This window comes from Biomphalaria glabrata, unplaced genomic scaffold, assembly GCF_947242115.1.
Source record: "Biomphalaria glabrata unplaced genomic scaffold, xgBioGlab47.1 scaffold_19, whole genome shotgun sequence".
NCBI lineage: Eukaryota > Metazoa > Mollusca > Gastropoda > Planorbidae > Biomphalaria > Biomphalaria glabrata.
Window position 1 is genome coordinate 1,189,313 of NW_026602932.1, and position 15,690 is coordinate 1,205,002.

At 35.6% G+C, this 15,690-nt stretch overlaps 1 long non-coding RNA gene across 1 annotated transcript; it reads left to right on the forward strand.

Annotated features, from left to right (window-relative positions):
* The first annotated feature begins 7,557 nt into the window (after nt 1-7,557).
* On the forward strand, nt 7,558-13,258 carry LOC129924196 (uncharacterized). The gene is made up of 5 exons (XR_008776185.1): nt 7,558-7,804; nt 9,133-9,315; nt 9,959-10,091; nt 11,383-11,449; nt 11,656-13,258. It is a non-coding gene; the product is annotated as an uncharacterized LOC129924196 (long non-coding RNA).
* The last annotated feature ends 2,432 nt before the right edge of the window (nt 13,259-15,690 follow it).

The following is a 15,690-nucleotide window of genomic DNA, read 5'->3' on the forward strand; positions in this document are numbered from 1 at the left end:
ATTCTACATTCATATAAACAATAGTATAACCAAATACAGTTGGTACAGGTGCAGGTAAATGGTAAAAACTTAAGAAGCAATAATACACAGAGCACAAATTTTAAACTAAACATGTAAGGAATATTTTTTGTAACTGAAGAACTACTGGTCTTTAAATACTTAACAATTTTCTATTTACAGCTATTATAGAATATATAAACATAAAAGCAGACAATTTAATGTTGTAGTTAATTCTGTTCATGTTTAGTTACATATTCTACTAATATAAAAGGTGCACAGTGGATTAAATAGTTATGAAATATTGACTATAAATATTGAATTAAAAATCACTCCTCTGATTCTCCAATTGAAATTGACCATTCTTTCTGAAGCTATGTGTATGCTGCGAAAGACATAATATAAAGTATTCAAGCACTTGCTATTATAAAGTAGAAATATTTTACCGCTATAATAAAGTTTGAATGCTTTACTACTATTTAGCCTGATTCCACCCAACTCTTATAGAAGTACCTGACAATAGTTGGGGAAAAGTCATTTCAGTTGGTTGTTGGTTGTTGTGCTGCCCACATGACACCCTTATTGTTAACCATGGGCCAGAGAAACAGATTACCTTTACATCATCTGCTCAATAGATTGCAAGATCTAAAAGGGAACTTTATTTTTATTTTTTTTTACTTTAGACCACCATATTAGGCTACAATAATTAAGTCCCACCTACTACTAATCAAGTAGATTTCTAATTATTCTAGAATTGTAGACCAAGAAATAGAATATAGACCTGCTAAAATGTAACATGCGCATTTCGTATTGGCCTCTTTTAATTATATTAAGTTTTGAAAGCGAAATATCAACTCTTGAAACATATTACTCTGCTCTTTGGAAAAGGGGAGGGGAGGATGTGACGGCCGAACGGTCATGGGCTTGACTTTCGAATCGAGGTCCAAGGTTCAAATACCAGTAAAGAATGGTAGACTATTTGAATTTTTTTTATTTTTAGGACGCCCCTGAGTCCAGCCATCTCAAAATGGGTACCTGACTTAAGTAGGAAAATGTAAAGGCGGTTTGCCCATTGATTTTGTTCACCTGCAATAGCTATGTATGTATGTAGACATCCTCGTTGTGAAATATAACTTGCACTGTTACGGATTTGTCTTCTCTTTACACATCTCGAACCGTTTGTAGCGTGTAACATGGCAGAACTATTCTAGAGGTGTCACCTCGAGGGCATAGCATGTAGCGTGTAACATGGCAGAACATTCTAGAGTTGTCACCTCAAGGGCATTACATGTAGCGTGTAACATGGCAGAACTATTCTAGAGTTGTCCCCTCGAGGGCATTACATGTAGCGTGTAACATGGCAGAACTATTCTAGAGGTGTCGCCTCGAGGGCATGACATGTAGCGTGTAACATGGCAGAACTATTCTAGAGTTGTCCCCTCGAGGGCATTACATGTAGCGTGTAACATGGCAGAACTATTCTAGAGGTGTCCCCTCGAGGGCATTACATGTAGCGTGTAACATGGCAGAACTATTCTAGAGTTGTCCCCTCGAGGGCATTACATGTAGCGTGTAACATGGCAGAACTATTCTAGAGTTGTCCCCTCGAGAGCATTACATGTAGCGTGTAACATGACAACTATTCTAGAGTTGTCCCCTCGAGGGCATTACATGAAGCGTATAACATGGCACAACTATTCTAGAGGTGTCCCCTCGAGGGCATTACATGTAGCGTGTAACATGGCAGAACTATTCTAGAGTTGTCCCCTCGAGAGCATTACATGTAGCGTGTAACATGACAACTATTCTAGAGTTGTCCCCTCGAGGGCATTACATGAAGCGTGTAACATGGCAGAACATTCTAGAGTTGTCCCCTCAAGGGCATTATATGTAGCGTGTAACATGGCAGAACTATTCTAGAGGTGTCCCCTCGATGACATTACATGTAGCGTGTAACATGGCAGAACTATTCTGGAGGTGAAACCTCGAGGGCATGACATGTAGCGTGTAACATGGCAGAACTATTCTAGAGTTGTCCCCTCGAGAGCATTACATGTAGCGTGTAACATGACAACTATTCTAGAGTTGTCCCCTCGAGGGCATTACATGAAGCGTGTAACATGGCACAACTATTCTAGAGGTGTCCCCTCGAGGGCATTACATGTAGCGTGTAACATGGCAGAACTATTCTAGAGTTGTCCCCTCGAGAGCATTACATGTAGCGTGTAACATGACAACTATTCTAGAGTTGTCCCCTCGAGGGCATTACATGAAGCGTGTAACATGGCAGAACATTCTAGAGTTGTCCCCTCAAGGGCATTATATGTAGCGTGTAACATGGCAGAACTATTCTAGAGTTGTCCCCTCGAGGGCATTACATGTAGCGTGTAACATGGCAGAACTATTCTAGAGGTGTCCCCTCGATGACATTACATGTAGCGTGTAACATGGCAGAACTATTCTGGAGTTGTCCCCTCGAGGGCATTACATGTAGCGTGTAACATGGCAGAACTATTCTAGAGGTGAAACCTCGAGGGAATGACATGTAGCGTGTAACATGGCATAACTATTCTAGAGGTGTCACCTCGAGGGCATGACATGTAGCGTGTAACATGGCAGAACTATTCTAGTGTTGTCACCTCGAGGGCATTACATGTAGCGTGTAACATGGCAGAACTATTCTAGAGGTGTCACCTCGAGGGCATTATATGTAGCGTGTAACATGGCAGAACTATTCTAGAGTTGTCCCCTCGAGGGCATTACATGTAGCGTGTAACATGGCAGAACTATTCTAGAGGTGTCCCCTCGATGACATTACATGTAGCGTGTAACATGGCAGAACTATTCTGGAGTTGTCCCCTCGAGGGCATTACATGTAGCGTGTAACATGGCAGAACTATTCTAGAGGTGAAACCTCGAGGGAATGACATGTAGCGTGTAACATGGCATAACTATTCTAGAGGTGTCACCTCGAGGGCATGACATGTAGCGTGTAACATGGCAGAACTATTCTAGTGTTGTCACCTCGAGGGCATTACATGTAGCGTGTAACATGGCAGAACTATTCTAGAGGTGTCACCTCGAGGGCATGACATGTAGCGTGTAACATGGCAGAACTATTCTAGAGTTGACCCCTCGAGGGCATTACATGTAGCGTGTAACATGGCAGAACTTGATCGTTGTGCTGGCCACATGACATGCTAGTTAACCGTCGGCCATAGAAACATATAACCTTTTCAACATTAGCCCAAACTAGACCACAGGGTCTGATAGGATTACTTAACTAGTCTGCTCATTTCAATATTTCTCAAAATTTCTTTCATAATATTATGTTGACGGAACATGATAAATTGATAAAAAATATAAAAAGACGAGGTTTTTTTTAGGCCTATAGCTTAATTCAAATTTAATCAAGAAACAATCTATGATTTTACAATGTAGAATTTTAATTGTGACATTGACAGATCTTGATAGATCTACAAAGAGCGGCGAAAACTTTATTCAATTTGACTTGCGTGTCCGAATGGTGTGGGTATAGAAAATGAAATCTAGATCCTTGTGATTGTCAAAAGAGTTGAGCCGAAGCCTGCTTGAACAAACCGTTCTGTCTGAAAGAGGTCCAAGTCAATGCCTATGTAAGACATTGCTGTTTCCGATCGCATGGACTAGAATACATGGCCGAAGGCCGAGCAAACCGGGAACACCCCGCCATTTCCCTATGTTTTACCAAGCTAACCGTGCAGGACTCGCCATTATTGTAACGGTCCCTTGAGGAACGGCACATGGATTATCGACAGGGACGTGGAAACTTTCAACTCCGCACCGTGCAATGGGAAAGCTCTCGCATTCCCTTGGACACTCCCACAGGAGTTTTGTTTTGCTATTCATTTAGCCTAATTACTTCCTTAAGTAATCGTTTCCACCCAGTGTGCCACGTTGAGGCAGAATAGCGTACCCGGGGAAATCTAGATCTACTTGTTTTATAGCGCTCGTCATTCTTGATATAGGCCTAGTAGTCTAGATTATGCTGACAATAAATGCGTATTATAGCCACGGGAAATATGCATTCCTCGTTGATCTTCGGACTCGAAGATAAGCCTTAATATTGTAGAAGAAACAATTAATTGACTAGATCTATGTTTGTCATTTATTTTTATGCTAAAGGTTTAATGAGTTTAAGTTATCAGAAGTAGATACAGTCTATATTCTCACTCTAGATCAGCGGTTCTCAACCTTTTTAGCTCCGCGACCCCCTAACACAACTTTTCAATAGGAGGCGATCCCAACCATAACAAAAAAAATTGTCATAGGTCTAGGTCAATATGATTTAGCTAATGTTATAAGATGGTTATCAAAATGTATAGAACTAATATCTATGATGTTAATTTCATTGTTAGAAACGTGTCATATTTATTTAGAGTAAAGCTAACATTTTTGAAAAAGTATATCTTATGATTTTCATTGATTAATTTTTCTATTGCGTGTTTATAACATTCACGTAACGTACATAATTTACAATTTAAAAAGTATTACTTATCGTGGGAAACGTGGCCACAGTAATGACAAACATGCCAAAGTTAGTGCAAAAGTTGAGCTTGTTTTTATTTCACTAGATTAGGAATTCACATTTTCTGCATCAAGTTTATTTCTGTATTTAGACTCGATAACTAACAGGCAGAAAAAAATATGTTTCATAACATTGAATGTTGGAACTGAAAAAGGAAGTCTATAGAAAAAATCTCATCTAGAACAGAATGACTGCAAACAATTGATCCAGAATTGTGTAACTGACATTGAAGAGAAATATTTAGATGCATTGCTAGATGCATTGCTATTGACGTTGCTAATATATGTCGATGAATCATACAGTGAATTAGGATGAATTCTTATAAGGACTCATTCTGTACCAAACATAGAACCTCCAGACCGACATCCAAGCATACTTAGAGCACCATCTGTTCAGATGCCACAATTATTTTTCCAAGAAGTCTTTTGCATTTTCAAATTTAACCAACTTTGTCAATTACATCAGGCGCTGTAGAGGTTTATAGAGTTTTATAGAGTTTTGCATTGAAACTAATCTTTAAAATCGCCATTGTGTATACCGGTAGGCCTATATCTTAAGTATACCGGAACTAGTAATTGTGAACAATTTACAACGCCTGTGTGGAGTCATCAAGTTGGATGCTAAATATTGTAAAAGAAGCAGATATAATAATAATAATCTTTATTGTCCGTACGGAAATTCGTCTTACAATTTGTGCATTACACCAAACAAAAAACATTATAACTATAAGAAATTAAAGTGTACATTCACACCAGACTCACTCATAATTTACATGTGACAAAGTTTATATCAGATTGTTCTTATTTAATGATTTGATTTCCTTAATATCAGAAGACATGTCAACTAATGTCCTGTAAATAGTGTCATTATTTATGCAAATTACACTAAATTTATTAAAGCCACCAAACAAGAAGATTCATATGCTGATATGTTTCAATTATGGTACTTACCATTTGAGTCTAAACCATCCAAACTCTAAACCAGTGATGCTCTTATTCGGCCGGCGGGCCTTTTTAATTTCCAACAGTCGTGTTGCTGGCCACATCAACAAAAAAGGTAAAAAAAAACGACAATAAACCATTTTTTATTATTACGAACCCTTAAATTCATAAAGAGGTTTATTCTAAACCAATTTAAAATATCCGGGTGCAGAGATGTGACGTCAAGTCGCTGCACTTAATCCAGAATTTGAGATGTTCGTCCATGATTCGATGACGCAACATGGGTCTCGCACGATTCATCCCTACAAATGTTTAGACTTCTTGCACTTTCGGTAGTCATGCCCACTAGTTTCTCCAAGCAAGAGAAAGATCCTCTGTGATGGTTGAGACTTCTTTGACAGGACTTCGCCAGTGGTGGTCCCATGCATGTTTCTCCTAGCGTCTAACATCTATGATTTAAAAACGGCTATTTCTACCGCGAATAAATATCTAGATTTTGAGCGGGTATTAGTTGTGTCGGTAAGAGCCAAAAGTAAACATTTCGAAATATGATTTTTCTGATGGTTTTGAATGAATGGAGATTTTTTACCAATAACATTCTTCTTTTCAGGACACATTTCTTCCATCATAGCTAGCAAGTATTTTTTTATGCATTCTTCTCGGAAAATGGCTTCATGTCTCATCCATTCTCCATTCTAGGTGTAATCTAACAATCACGTCTGCAACCAAGAATGCAGCCTTATTTGTCTATGTGTTTGGTTTCTTAAAGCTGTTGAATGCTACGTTCTTTCAAAACAGCTGCCCTTCTTAAGAAAACAAATATGTTAGCTTATCGGTAACAATTCATTTAGCCTAACGCGGGGAAATATTTTTATTACTGGAGTGGTTATTTTTTACATTTTGTAATGACCTTCGGCGGGCCGGATGGAATCACGTCGCGGGCCGGAAAAGGCCCGCGGGCCGTAGTTTGGGCATCACTGCTCTAAACTAAACCACTGTATGTCGTAATCGGCAAAGTTCGGACGTTTGTTCGACCTCAATACATACGGCAGAGAGATCTTCATTACAAATGTTGCGGGTTTCTGCTTAAACTATACCGAAAAAAAAAAAAATCGTCATTCTCTTTTCTTTTATTAACCTTCTTTTGTTACAAGTCCGTGTTCATGAGTTGTTACATAATGAACTTTTTTTCCATTGACTATAATACGATGGCGTATTATTAATTGAAATTTCTTCACGGCGTGATTAGATCTTCACCAAAGAAATGTTTGATCCCACAATAGTGTTTCCATGCATTGATAGACATTAATTTTATTTGTTGAAAAATATATTTTGCAACACAAAAATATGTGGTCTGCAACATCGATTTTTGAATGACAATTATAAAAAAAAAAAGAAACACAAAGAAGAACAAATAAAAAAACAAACCATGACAAGGATGATACATTCACTAAAAGTGCCCTCTGTATCGTCTTGCAATATATAGGGTATGTCTGTGTTATATGTAGGTCACAGCTGGGACTGCGCAGCCACGGGAAATACTGCATTCCTCACTAATCTTAAAATTCGGACTTGTTATTATATTTGTCACCGCCACTTTTTTTTTAAAAATTGAAACTTGACGATCGTTTCTAAATTTATTTGGTAATAATGCTATTTGAGTAATGTCCCATCTCTACTTTTTACAATATAAATCTATATCCGCTATGGTATAAAATGTTACAACACATAAGAACAAAAAAAAAAACTTACGATAAAAAATTATCAGTCCCCCCCCCCCAATTTTCTGATGGTCTTAGGCGACCCCTATCAAATGGGCATTCGACCCCCAAAGTGGTCGCGACCACAGGCTGAGAACCTCTGTTCTAGATCTAGGTTTATAGTTGTACAGCATTCTCAACATTTCTCAGGGGACTTTTTGCTCATACACCGTAATATTATTGTTAACAAAAGCATCGAAATGGACTATGGTGGCTCGCATTGTTATGATTGTATTTTCTTTCCTTCTTTTGATAGAATCTATATCTACGTGACACTATGTCTATGTCGAAAGAAGAACGAGGTTAAATGACGTTCTTTTGTTCACCAAATGAAAAGTACCGGCATAAAATATAACTTGATAGTTGTACATTTTGTGTGTAGATTCTTTATAATGATTTTACATCATTGCCAGTCATTGAAATAACAAAACATTACTCATTAGTGTTAGGGTTGTGTTTTTAAATATTAATGATCTCTTGGGGTTAGGCCTAGGCCCCCTGAAAGATGAGTTCACACAATATCAGGATAGCTCTAAACGGTAAACTTAAAAGAATATTAAATGCGATAATTTACAATAATGAGGATTAAATAGCAAAGTCATTTTAAAAAATGTTATACAAGCCATTAACTATGGTTGAGAGTTTGCACTCATGCATAAATCTATTTCAAATTAAGAACCATGCATATGTCAGCGTTAAGTGTGTGTTGACGTAGTATTATAATATTACACATAAGACTGGTTACTATTAATGCGAATGTCATGGAATGCTGGTTTTGTGCTTCCTGGAGTCACACATGACAAACATAGATATGACAGACTGACTTAAATCCACTTTGGCAGACAAAATATAAAGTTTATTTGATGACAATAATTATACTCCACTCCTTGATATCACATTCACCAGATCCAGAAAAAAAAAACACTTCATGATGAATTTATGTCTAGTATTAGAATGTAGTGAGACAAGGACCTCCGTCTGGTGTAGTGCAATCCAGACCTCCGTCAAAAGCACCTAGGGGGGGGGGGAAGGTCTACTATTATTCACTTAGTGAAATGCAAGTGGAAAGGCAGTGGGGTAATTTGTGACTCCCTTGTTTTGTTTTGGAAGTTCCTTTAGAAATAAAGATTATTACGTTCGAGTCCAAACCTCCCACAGGAGTTGGAGGATGGCAGCGGGTAGAGTTCAAACTTGTAATCATCATGATGACAGTCCAGAGCACATACCACACAACCAGGCAGCCCTCTACATATAACTTAGTATAACTTAAGAATACATTTAAGATTGGGTTAGCTTTTTGGAGTCAAATATCAAAATTGCATCAACAAATAGCATCCATAGGTTTTTTGAATATTTTGAAAATGCTGCTAAGGAAAAGATTATTTTGTATTAGCAACTAATTATCACTAGCAGTATTATTTAGGACACCTAAAAACTCCAGGATGGTCTGCCTAGTCGTGTGGTTTGCACGCTGGACTGTCATTCAGATTTATTGATGATCCTGGGTTCAAACCCTACCCGCTCCCATTCCCCATCGTCCTGCAGGAGGTTTGGACTAGGAAGTAATTATCTTCAACTCTGAAAATATTTTACATGTCATTATTTTATTATAATCTTGTTGAATATAATGAATACTTTTGACAATGGTAATAATCTGACAGCACAGAAATAACAATGGGAATCTTGTAATTGTCTCCAATGACCAAGTAGATTTTTTACTACTACTTCAAAGACTTGAAAATATTTGATAGATTTTGATGAAATGAACATGGGAATCATTGGATTAGGACCAGAGGGATTTTTTTTCAAATAGTGACCTTCATCATTGGGATTGAGCTGAAATTAATTTCTTTTTTTATTTTCCCAGGGACATGATGCCAGTAAAATGAGAAAATAGAGTGGAAGTCCAAAGTTTGTTTTGCTCCCTATTCAATAGAGAACAAAGTTAACATTAGCGATGGAGATAAAAGGAATCTCTAAAACAATAATTCTTATCAAAATCCAACAATCTCTATTCAAAATATTAATCTAAGCAGTAACATGACAACTAGTAAGTGGCTTCTTTTTTTTTATGTACAATTTAAGAGATATTTCAATAAATGATTTTAATAAAATTCCATTAAGCTTTTTAAAGTAAGTATGGCAGGATCACTATGGAACAACCAGTTAACTCTCACCCTAAGATCAATGTTAGTCAACAGTCACAAAGAGGAGGGGTTCTGCCAATGGGCATCAGAAAACACAGGCAGAGCCATGTACAAAGAAATGACCATTCCAAACTAACTGAACAATATTAACTTCCTCCCCTGCAAAGAGCAATCTACAACCTTCCAACTAATAACAGGACAAACACCTCTGTTAAATTACCATCTTAACAAGATAAATCCCACTCCCCTTCCTCTTTGTAGACACTGCACCCACCCTTATGAAACTGTAAAACACATCCTCTTTGAATGCCCCTTCCTAATCCACCTTAGGCAGACCCTACTACCATTTCAAACCAACACCCTGTATGGCAGTGCTGAACAACTGAAGACAACAAAGCACTATTTTTCCTTGGCACAGTCTGCAAAAGAGCTCTGAGCTCAGCAGCAAAAAGCTGGCTAGAAAGAAGAAGTAGTATGTAAGTATAAATAAAAGTTCATTTAAGGAAAATGTACTAATCTGATGTAAGTTTATTTATAATTTTATAGTTTGAACCAAAGAGTGAAGGTCACGTGAGGACAGTTTTCAACACTAGAGTTACAGTACTAGTCCTTGGTGGAATCAAGGAGTCATTAAAGAATCATTCTGGAAGATCAAATCAATACAAGCACTGAACAGCAGGTGAAACCTTTGACATCTGATAACTACCATGTCAATAACAAGTTATTTTTATTAAAGACTTCTTTAGTTATCCAAAACATTGATGCTTCTTTGAACCACTTTCTGGGTAAACAAAACTACATAAATAATTAGACTTTACATTTCTTATGAGTCAAAGTGCTCTATGCATTACTTTACCTTTACCTATCCCTTAGTCTATTGGACCATTGGGACACCATGCAAGACTCGTCAACCATTTTTCTCCATTCCTCTCTGTCTTTTGCCTTAGAACCTCTTTCAATGGCAGGCCTGTTCATTCTTTTATGTTATCCTCCCATCACTTTCTCTGTCTGCCTCTTCTTCTTTTTCCTGGTACTGTTCCCTGAAGGAAGTTCTTTGTGAGCCCCGAAGATCTTGTAATATGGCCATAGATTTTAAGCTTGCATTTTCTTACGATAGTTAGCAGGTCATCATGGGGTACAATCACTGCAGTAACCCTGTCTTTAATCTCTTGGTTTGTGATGCAGTCTCTGAATGTAATACCTAGGATTCTTCTGTTGTAATACCTAGGATTCTTCTGTAGCATCTCAATTCCATTGCTAGGATCCTCCTCTCTAGCTCTGCAGTCAGTGTCCAAGACTCACAAGCATATAAAAATGTAACCATGACCAGAGAGCGCATCAGTCTGATTTTGGTGCCGAGGGCTAAGCCTTTGTTTATTTTAAGTTTTGAAAGGGCTGCTGTGGACTGTCAGTAGTTTAGGTTTCGTTCCCTCATCTGAGACAATAGCTCCTAGGTATTTGAAGTGGGCCAAAATGCTCTTTTGAATATAATAAAGACAAGCTACAGGTTTAATTATTGTTAACTGCATTTGTCGACTGGTTGTCAGTAAAACCAAGACTTGGTAGAATTTAAGATTCTATATATATTGTTACATGGTGCAGCTTTAGTGAAATCCAGCTAGTCTGTAGATCTGGCATGTCACACATTGTCCACATATTTTTGTAATTATATAAATTTCTATATATATATATGGTATATTTCTCTTCTTATAAGATTTCTAGAGCTTGATATATTCAGTTGTGTCCAAACTAGTTTAGCATGAATTCCCCTATCACTAAGACTTTAAACACATTATCTTTTATTTGTCAGCTGAATCCCTTCATTATCTCATTAACAATTGTTCTGATCAAGATGCAGACCAAGTTCTCTAAATTATATCAGCTTATAGACTAATGAAATAATCTCCTATGAGTTACAGGCAAAACTTAAAGTCTACATCAAATTTTTTTTCTTTTGGATAATATTACAGACAGGAATGGAAAATATGGCCAACAGATCTTGTGTGGTGCCCCAATGGTCAAACAACTAAGGGATAGGTGAATATGATAATACATAATAGGTTAGCTAAAACTTACAGGTTAATTCAGGAAATTAAGATTAACTTTCTAATTATTATTTTTTTTTTTACTAAAACTTTCTTTTTAAGCGCTAATTTGATTAAACTATATAAAAAAATAGCTTTCAGTTCCAGTGTCTACACTAATCTTCTTTGTCTAGGTCATTAATTGTAAATGTTTTTCAGATAATGATGCAGAGAATTTCCTGGTGATCAAGAATTAGGAGCTGCACACAGTTTAATGAAACCATATTTTAGGAACAGATAGAAAACAACTGCAGCAAAGATGGCCTGTTTTTATTCTTCTTCATGGCAAGTAGATTTTTTAAAGCATTATGATATAGTTTCCCTTTCAGACCTTGTGGTCCAAAGGGCAAATGATGTAAAGTCATCTCTGTTTCTGTGGCCTACGTTATGGTATAGCTATTTTAAATAGAACTTTCTATCTTTGAATGAAGGCATAATAAAAAAAAATAGGCAACATAAGAAATTAGATAGAGCCGCATCTGTGCTTTACATTCTGACTCTGTTCTGGGCTATTCCCCATCCATTTCCATCCTGCCAACTTTCCTTCTTGGTCTGCAGGTTTGATCTATGTTTGTGTCACAGATTCCTTATTATATTTATAATAATAACTCTATAGAATCTACCTTAGTTCTCGATACGTCTAGGTGTCCCTGGTTCAGTTCTAGTTAACGAAATAAAACAATGAAAGCACTAGATCAAACACATAAACTTTAATCAGCTTTACTGCATATCACACATGCTGGTCTCTGTCTAACAACCAACACACTTACGGTCATTCGCGCAGATTGTAAAAATAGATTATACATACATACACACATTCATCAGTGACAGTTTGCATGGGTCTACCAGACTTTTTCTTCCTCTCTGTGTTCCAGTCCAGTCTTGCAATGTTGTCTGCTGTTCTTCACATTGTGTGCCCAATGCATCCCCATGTGCCTCATTTGATTTCTTGTTCTATCTCTGTTTACTTTTTTGTTTCCCATAGGCTGTAGTTTGATATTTTGGCTCAATGAATAAGATTTATACCGTAATAATTTCAGTATTCTTCTCAAAAAGTTGGCTGATTGTTATCGCAGATAATCCCAAACTAACTTATTTTATCATCAATATCATCAGCCAGATGCTCCTGTGTATATGAAGACTACTCCAAGTTAGCCACCCTTCCAAATCAGTCAATATTCTTGGCCCCAATATGTGTACTCCTCAAAAGTTCTATATGAAATAATTTGTTTTTAAAACAAAGCTAGACATAAAATTTCAGTTGTGATTGATTTCAGCCCACCGACACAAGGGACATACTTTTAGACTTAGATCCTCCCCCTCTGGCACATTGGGTAGCAAGCTGTCTCCAAAAAGATCTGTCATTGGCAGAAGCCTCTTCCCTCATACTTATAGAAATATAAAAATATGCTGACTTCTAGAAAAGAGAAAAATGGAAAGACAAACTAAACTTTGACAATGTATTTAAAAAAACAATGTTGAACCAGCTAATAGTTTATGATGAGAAATGTCATCAGCCAGCCACCTTGGCATCAGTACCAAGATTGACTGCTATCCAAAAAACTGCCAAACCAAATGTTAGGCACTATCATCTTTGTCTTGTAGATGGCATTCAAAGAGGATGCAGTTTTTAAAGTTTCATAAGGGTAGCTGACAAAACATTAATGGGGAAGTGGACTCAAGATATGGATACCATCATTTATATTTTTTTTAACTTCTGCATTATACTTTTTATATTTTGCATTTTAAAATGTAATTTTTGTTTGCAATGCAATTTATTCTAACCCTATCACCTTTTTTTTTTAGTTCAAAGGAATGTACATGCTGCTGATATAGAACAAGTTTCTGACTGCTTCCAGATCAGTGCTCTTAGTTCCGCTAATGATCTACTATTGCACGATAAATAAGCAAAGTCCTGAATAACCTGCAGAATCTTGAAGCACACTTTAGTTAATAAGCAGGGTGTCATATGGCCTGCACAATGATCAACAGTTAGCAATAATGACATACTTCAATGAAGCAGTCCTATTTACGCCAAGATGACAATGTTTTTTTTTAGTACTGTATTGTATATTATTTTACACCTTAATTGGTCACTGTAAAAAAACAACTAAGTAAAATATTTTTAGAGCTATAGCAAGTATAATTTATTTTTTTAGAATTCAATGTAGATAGTTTTTTTTTTTTAATGGGATTGTTCATGTAAATATTTTTCACAAAGTAAAAGTAAAGGCATTTTCTGCATGGATAATAAAGGTGTTATTATTAATAGTAATAGTGTTATGAAATAAAAATTAAAGAATTATGTTAAGACATATTTTATATGGAAGCTCTTTAATATATAATCTACTAGTAGCTAATAAAGGCCTACCATTATCTCTAATATTAAAAACAAAAATTAAAAAAAATGCTTTTTAATATTAATAGCATTGTAACTAACTCAAAAGCAATTAAACTATTATTGAATACACAACAACAGTATTGACCATCACTGTATTAGTTCACATTGTTACATTTTAAGCTTAATTGAATACTATCAACTATTAATGCTTAACAGAAGTCATCATATTAAATTTTACATCCATAATAAAGAAAAGCAATTACACAAAATATTTTCCAAGACACACACAACACATAAGATAGTCAATAAAATTTATGGTTCTTATTTTTCTTAAAGGCTTCTCTTTAAAGTTACAAATAGCTACATTGGAACCATTGGTTACTTTTAATAAACAATTACAATCCACTTAGGTTATCACCATTTTTAAAGATAATTCTATCAATTACAAAATGATTAATCATTACTGACATCTCAAGATAAAATAAAACATCTAACTTCATAAATTGGTTTATTTTTGTTAAAGCTTATATCAACTCACTGTGAGAAAAAGTTTGCACACTTATTTGTTGCACACCCTATCTTGGATCAAGTTGAAACTTAGCACAATTATTTATTGTAGCCTACCTGAAAACAAGAATCAATTTTGTAAACTTTTGGAAATTAAATATTTTGTTTTGTATCAAACTAGGGAAAGAAATTGTACTTGATACATTTTTTGTAAAAATTAAAAGCATTTTAAAAGCAACCATGGTAACATTCATAAGATACCCCCTATCTAACTGGTTCAGACAAGTGATAGGATCATAACCTTGAGAAAGCATGAAATTACACTACATTAAAACAATTGTTAATATTTCTAATAGCAGATGTATTGATGTTAGTCTAGAAAAGTGATGCTCAACTTAATTCAACCTGCAGGCCATTTTAATTTCCAACACTTGTTTCACGGGTCATATGACCAAAAAGGTAATAAAATAAAATTTTTATTAGATAACCAGTGGATCTAGTACTTACATTAATCAATATTTTTACACATCAGAAAATGGCTTCATTTATTTACTTAAAATATGTGCAACATTGTAGCTAGCCTGACCACCTATTCATTTTATGGTCTCTTTTGATTAAATATTCCCATCGATCCTCCAATCAATAGGCATAGTTTAACCATCTTATATTCATGGCTCAAGCCAAAAATGTTGTCATATTTGTTTTATAATGCCATTTATAGGTTGCTTTTTTTTTTTTTATTTTTCTTTACAAAATATAAATATGTTGGCATATTATCTTGTAGGCCTACTGTGTCATTGACACAGGAAAAAATCCATAAAAATCAATTTGGGTCATCATGTATTTAAAGAAATATTTAGCAAGGCTTGCTTTTTTAAAAAGCAGGTGAAAAAAAGCATTTTAAATATGACTTCAGAAATTGAAAAAAAGTAAATGTTCTTTCAGTTTCAATAGAATTATTGGTCTGGTCTGTGAAGCATTACCCAAAAGTGCCATTTCGTGTTTGCTCTAGACAATATTTTAAATTTATAATTAAGATTTACAACTTTTTTAAATTTAATTTTTTTTATTCTAATTAAAAGTACTGGTAAAAAAAGTCTTTGTTTGGTATTTAATTCATGTCAGCATTTATATCAATATAATGAATTTTAAAGGTAAAAAGATCAGTGGCAGTTAATCCTATCATTTCTGCTTCTAGCTGCTGATCATTTCATCACAAACAACAGCAACTTCTTGGAGTCAAGTAACATAGTGTATCTCACCAGAAAAAGCAATTTACATTCCCTTAAAGATAATAAATTAATGCACCTAAATAACACATTTTGAGAAAAAGGCGTTTAAAGTTT